A 6,000-nucleotide genomic window follows, 5' to 3' on the forward strand; every position below is an offset into this window, starting at 1 on the left:
GTCAGATCCAGGGTAACCTCTTCTGGGCTCGATTCAGGGCAAGAGGCTACGTACTGCTCCCAGTCACCGGTGACAGTAGACAGTGGCGAATCATAGACTCATAGAGATGTACAGCACGGAAACAGAGCCTTTGGCCCAACCCGTCCATGCCGACCAGATATTCCCAACCCAATCTAGTCCCACCTGCCAGCACCCGGCCCATATCCCTCCAAACCCTTCCTATTCATATACCCTTTTAAATGTTGTAATCGTCCCATATCCCTCCAGAGCATTCCCACTCATTTACCCATCCAGGTACCTTTTAAATGTTGCAGTTGTCCCAACCTCCATCACTTCCTCTGGCAGCTCGTTCCATACACACACCACCCTCTGTGTGAAAAAGTTGTCCCTTAGGCCTCTTCTTTGACTTTCCCCTCTCACCCTAAACCTATGCCCTCTAGTTCTGGGCTCACCTACCCCAGGTAAAATACCTTGACTATTTACCCTATCCATGCCCCTCATGATTTTATAAACCTCTATATGGTCACCCCCTCAGCCTCCGACACTCCAGGGAAAACAGCCCCAGCCTGTTCAGCCTCTCCCTGTAGCTCAGATCCTCCAACCCTGGCAACATCCTTGTCAATCTTTTGAGCAATAATTAAAATGCTGTGGTGCATTTTTGGAAGGGGAAACCAGGGATTGCTCCCTGCTCCCCCAGTACAACATGTATTTGATGTTTGTTAAAGGGGAGTATGCAAGTATTCTGGCTCAGTGATCTGCACTGCTGTCTCACAACACCGGAGACTTGGGATCAATTCTACTCTCAGGCTGAGTGGGTTTCCTCCCACAGTCCGTTGATGTATTAGAAAGTATGAAGGTGGATAAATCCCCCTAGTCTTGACCAGCTATATCTGAGAAAACTACTAGAGAAGAAATTGCAGCGGCCCTGGCTGACATTTTTGCATCATCATTAGACACGGTGAGGTCCCAGAAGACTGGAGGGTAGTGAATGTTGTGTCGTTATTCAAGAAGGTTTGCAAAGAAAAGCCTGGGAACTATAGACTGGTCAGCTTAATATCTGTGGTGGGTCAGTTACTTGGGAAGATTCTAAAGAAAAGGTATACACTGCTGTTCATCACTTTTAATAATGATCTAGATGAGGGCATAGAAGGATGTGTTAGTAAATTTGTGGATGACACTAAGGTTGGTGGAGTTGTGGATAGTGCTGAAGGATGTTGCAGGTTACAGAGCGACATAGATAAGCTGCAGAGCTGGGCTGAGAGGTGGCAAATGAAGTTTAATGTGGAAAAGTGTGAGGCGATTCACTTTGGAAGGAGCAACAGGAATGCAGGGTACGGTGCTAATGGTAAGATTCTTGGTAGTGTAGATGAGCAGAGAGATCTCGGTGTCCATGTACATAGATCCCTGAAAGTTGCCACCCAGGTTGATAGGGTTGTTAAGAAGGTGCATGGTGTGTTAGCTTTTATTGGTAAAGGGATGGAGTTTCAGAGCCACATGGTCATGCTGCAGTTGTACAAAACTCTGGAGCGGCCGCACTTGGAGTATTGTGTACAGTTCTGGTCACTGCATTATAGGAAGGAGGTGGATGTTTTGGAAAGGGTTCAGAGGAGATTTACTAGGAGGTTGGTATGGAGGGAGAGTCTAATGAGGAAAGACTGAGAGACTTGAGGCTGTTTTCATTAGAGAGAAGAAGGTGGAGAGGTGACTTAAATGAGTCATATAAGATAATCAGAGAGTTAGATAGGGTGGAGAGTGAGAGCCTTTTTCCTCAGATGGTGATGGCTAGCACAAGGGGATGTAGCTTTAAACTGAGGGCTGATAGATACAGGACAGGTGTCAGAAATTGTGTCTTCACTCAGAGTAGTAGTAGAGGCATGGAACGCACTGCCTGCAACAGTAGTAGACCCGCCAACTTTAAGGGCATTTAAATGGTCATTGGATCGGCACATGGACAAGATGGAATAGTGTAGGTTAGATGGACGGACATTTTGGTCGGGGTGGACCAGTTTGGGCCCTAGGACTCTAATACTCTATAAGGCGGAAGTGGGTGCTGCAGATGCTGGAGATCAGAGTCAAGATTAGAGTGGCGCTGGAAAAACACAGCAGGTCAGACAGCATCCGAGGAGCAGGAAAACATTCCTGATGAAGGGCTTTTGCACAAAACGTCGATTTTTCCTGCTCCTCGGATGCTGGGTCTGACCTGCTGTGCTCGATGACTCTATAGTCTAGATTAGAGTGGTGCTGGAAAAGCACAGCAGTTCAGGCAGCATCTGAGGAGCAGGAAAAATCGACGTTTCGGGCAAAAGCCCTTCATCAGGAATGTTTTCCTGCTCCTCGGATGCTGTCTGACCTGCTGTGTTTTTCCAGCGCCACTCTAATCTTGACTCTGGTTTCCAGCATCTGCAGTCCTCACTTTTGCCTCTATGACTCTATATACAGGCGAGGTAGGTGAGCCATGCTAAATTGTCCAGGGATGCCGTGACTTGGAAGTGCTGGTGTTGAAAGGAGTGGCGCTCCGAAAGCTAGTGCTTCCAAATAAACCTGTTGGGAGTATAACCTGGTGTTGTGCGGTTTTTGACTTTACCCAGGGAGGTGCAGGCTAGGTGGGGAAACACAGGGCGCACGGGGATGAAGCAGGTGGGATGCTCTCTGGCGTGGGCTGAATGGCCTGCTCCCACGGCCTCAGGATTCCATGGAACAGCAGGGAGGCGAAGGGCTGAGCGGCCTCCTGTTTCCCCTCCACCCTTTAATTGGAACTTTGCCTTTGTGGCTCATCACCTTAACTCTGCTTCCCCACCCTCCCCCTTTGGGCTAGAGGTTCCAGCTGTACCTTCAATGGACCCTGGGGGGGGGGTCAGGGGGGTTTGGGGAAGATGTCTATTTCCAGTCCTTCCCTAGCACCGGGTGGGCAGTGGGGGGGGGTGGGAGGAAGAGTCTGGGTTCTTCTTGCTGCTATAACCAGGACACCGGTGTCCCTTGGTTGCATAGAAACGTCTGGCTGACTGGGAATAGGACGGCGGGGGTGGGGGGGGGGGGGGGGGGGGGGGGGTGTGGGTTGGTGGGATGGGGGTGGGGAGGGATGAGGTCAGCGTTTGCAAAAGTCTCCTGATTGATGGAACCAAGAGGCGTCTTAATGAGGGAGGGGAGGGGAGAGGGGGTGGGGTAGTGGCTGGTGCTGATGAGTGTAGTAAATAGCACATTAATCCATTCCCAGTTATGCCCATGGGAGCAACCAAGCAATGCATTTGTTCAGCCTCAGATAGAGAGAGAGAGAGAGAGAGAGAGAGAGACAAAGGACAAATATAAAAAGCAGTAAACGCCAGCACTGAGTTGCTGCCCAGCACCTGAGTGTCGATATAATTTTGTTGTTTTGCTTGTCCGTTCAGTTGATACCCAATACCAGCCAGCACACAGACAAAAGGGGGGAAATATGCATTGCACCGAAGAATACAGAGACGTGTGAATTAACCGTGCCTGCCTTCTCTCTCTCTCTCTTCCTGGAAACCTATGCAATCTATCCCCCTTTCTCTTTGTGAACTGGAATCCTCCTCTCTCCTTCCCCCAAGCATTTGATGAACTCGCCCTGGAAGCGAAGGACCGTGTTTGAGCTGTCTCTCCCGGACATCAAGGGAGATGGGCAGAAGGTTGGCAGTCGCTGAGAGTTGGAATCGTCGCGATTTTGTTTGAAAACAAACAAAAAAAGAAATTAAAGGAGAGAAAGGAAGAGGCTGTGGCCGGTTCCTGAGCCGATCCGTCCAGGTCAGTCAGTGCCTTGCCTCTCAGTGTGTCTGCCTGCCAAGTGCGGGAACTGTCAATCTTCAAGCTGTCACAGAGTATGGGGAAAGGGGGGGGGGGGGGGATCCCCTCTAAACCCCAGGTTTTGCAGACGTTAGAAGTTCCTCCCAGACCAGCCACCACCCCCCCCGCAAACTCAAAGCCACCTTCCAAATCGGAATTTGACAGTGTCCTTTTTGGAGGTGATGGGGGTGGGAGGGTCATTACTTCCAGCGTTAACTCGTCCTAATCGACATTTGTTTGAAAGTTGCCTTGAGAAAGAGCGTTTTTAAAGGGTTTGTTAATCGGTTCCCCCCTCCCCTCAATAAAGGGTAAACATAGGCACTATTGTTGGGGATTTTTTAAAAGAAAAAGAACCTGAACAGGAGTAAAAAATGAAGGGTAACATGATCGAACCGGGGTTTGACCGTCCATGGGGTCAGAGAGCCAGGAGGTGAGGTTGGGGAGTTGTAGGTGGGTGACTTGCTCTGCCCCCACTGGTCACATTTGACAGAGGTGTAGGCCATTTGGCCCCTCTAGTGGTTGCCTGCCCTGCATGGGCTCTCATAGCCTGGGGGGGCACTCTGCAGGGTGCAGTTACCTTTGCCACTGTTTCAGCTCTGCACAGCAAGAGTCCATCAGCAATGCAGATGGTTCCACCCGGCTTTCAGGGACATGATGAAGGGGGGGGGGGGAGGGGACCTGTCAACATGAGACAGGACCAGCCTGACCATGGTGGCTGTGGGAGGCTTCTGGCTTATTCAGGGCCTTGAGTGTTCATGCTCCCATCAGCACAGCACAGTGCCTCCCCCAGGGCTAAACCTGAATGTCAGCCTTGCTTTTCTTCGTGGGTCTGTGTGTCCAGAGTACGTCCCCTGTGTGACAGGGGGCAAACAACAAAACCGCCCCACCCCCCCTCCCAAGGACCTGTAAAACATTCCTGTTTAGGATGCTTTTCAGATTTCCAAAATTGTTACTGTGTCTGCGCTGGTTCCCTGGCCTAGCGACAATCTCCTGCCCTTACCCTATACCATTCCCATCCCAATTACTATCCAATGCCTCACTTGGCCTTGCCTCGGTCACATTGCCAGGCCATGCACTCCATTGGTCACCCACTTGCTGTGTTACTTCATTTGCACGTTACTTTAAGTCCACGCTGTTTCACTTTCTCATTCCTTTTCTGAGCGGGAACAACATCAGCTCCCCCCCCAACCTCCCCCTCCACCCCCACCCCACCCTCCAACCCCAATCCACTCCATTCAGCTCCCTCGTGGTTTTGAAAACCTCAGTCAGCTCCTCTCCCAGCTGCCTTCTCCCCAGGGAGAACAGTACCAACCTCTTCAATCTCTCCTCTTCGCTGAAGTGTCAGATACCTGGAACCACTCGGGTGAATGCCTCTGCACGCTCTCTCCAGTGCGTTCACCCCTCTGCCATGACCTGGTGCCCACAGAGAGAGTGACTGTTGAATTTGCACTTGGTAACAGCTCACTGAGTCATAATTGCCTCAGGTCGTCTTCAGTCTGAGTCCCCTTATTCTCCCGCTTTGTCTGTTGTCAGCAGAAACAGTTTCCGCTTATTACATCTCGTCAAACCCCTCATTATTTTTGAACCTGTATTTAAACCTCCCTTTAACCTCCCCGCTCGGAAGTATAAAAGCCATAGACAAAGGAGCAGAATTAGGCCATTTGGCCCATCCAGTCTGTTCTGGCTGCCCATCATGGCTGATATGTTTCTCAATCCCATTCTCCTGCCTTCTCACCACAACCTTTGACCCCTTGACCAATCAAGAAACTACCTATCTCTGTCTTAAAGACACTCAATGACTTGGCCTCCACAGCCTTCTATGGCAATTAGTTCCACAGATTCACCCCCCCCCCCCCCCCCCCCACCCCCACCCAGCTGAAGAAATTCCCCCTCATCTCCATTCTAAAGGTGTTCGGCGTGTTCGCTTTTATTGGGAGAGGGATTGAGTTTCGGAGCCACGAGATCATGCTGCAGCTGTACAAAACTCTGGTGCGGCCACACTTGGGGTGCTGCGTACAGTTCTGGTCACCGCATTATAGGAAGGATGTGGGAGCTTTGGAAAAGGTTCAGAGGAGATTTACTGGGATGTTGCCTGGTTTAGAGGGAAGGTCTTATGAGGAAAGGCTGAGAGACTTGAGGCTGTTTTCGTTAGAGTGAAGAAGGTTGAGAGGTGACTTAATTGAGATCTATAAGATAATCGGA

At 50.5% G+C, this 6,000-nt stretch overlaps 1 protein-coding gene across 1 annotated transcript in view; it reads right to left on the minus strand.

Moving 5' to 3' along the window:
- LOC140455370 (macrophage mannose receptor 1-like) overlaps positions 1-5,297 on the minus strand; it is a 72,761-nt gene extending 67,464 nt beyond the window's left edge. Inside the window, exon 1 of the mRNA XM_072550173.1 lies at positions 5,111-5,297. The gene's annotated coding sequence lies outside the window, so the exon portion shown is untranslated. The remainder of the gene's footprint in view (positions 1-5,110) is intronic.
- Positions 5,298-6,000: the final 703 nt, after the last annotated feature.

This window comes from Chiloscyllium punctatum, chromosome 30, assembly GCF_047496795.1.
Source record: "Chiloscyllium punctatum isolate Juve2018m chromosome 30, sChiPun1.3, whole genome shotgun sequence".
In the NCBI taxonomy this organism is placed as follows: Eukaryota; Metazoa; Chordata; class Chondrichthyes; order Orectolobiformes; family Hemiscylliidae; genus Chiloscyllium; species Chiloscyllium punctatum.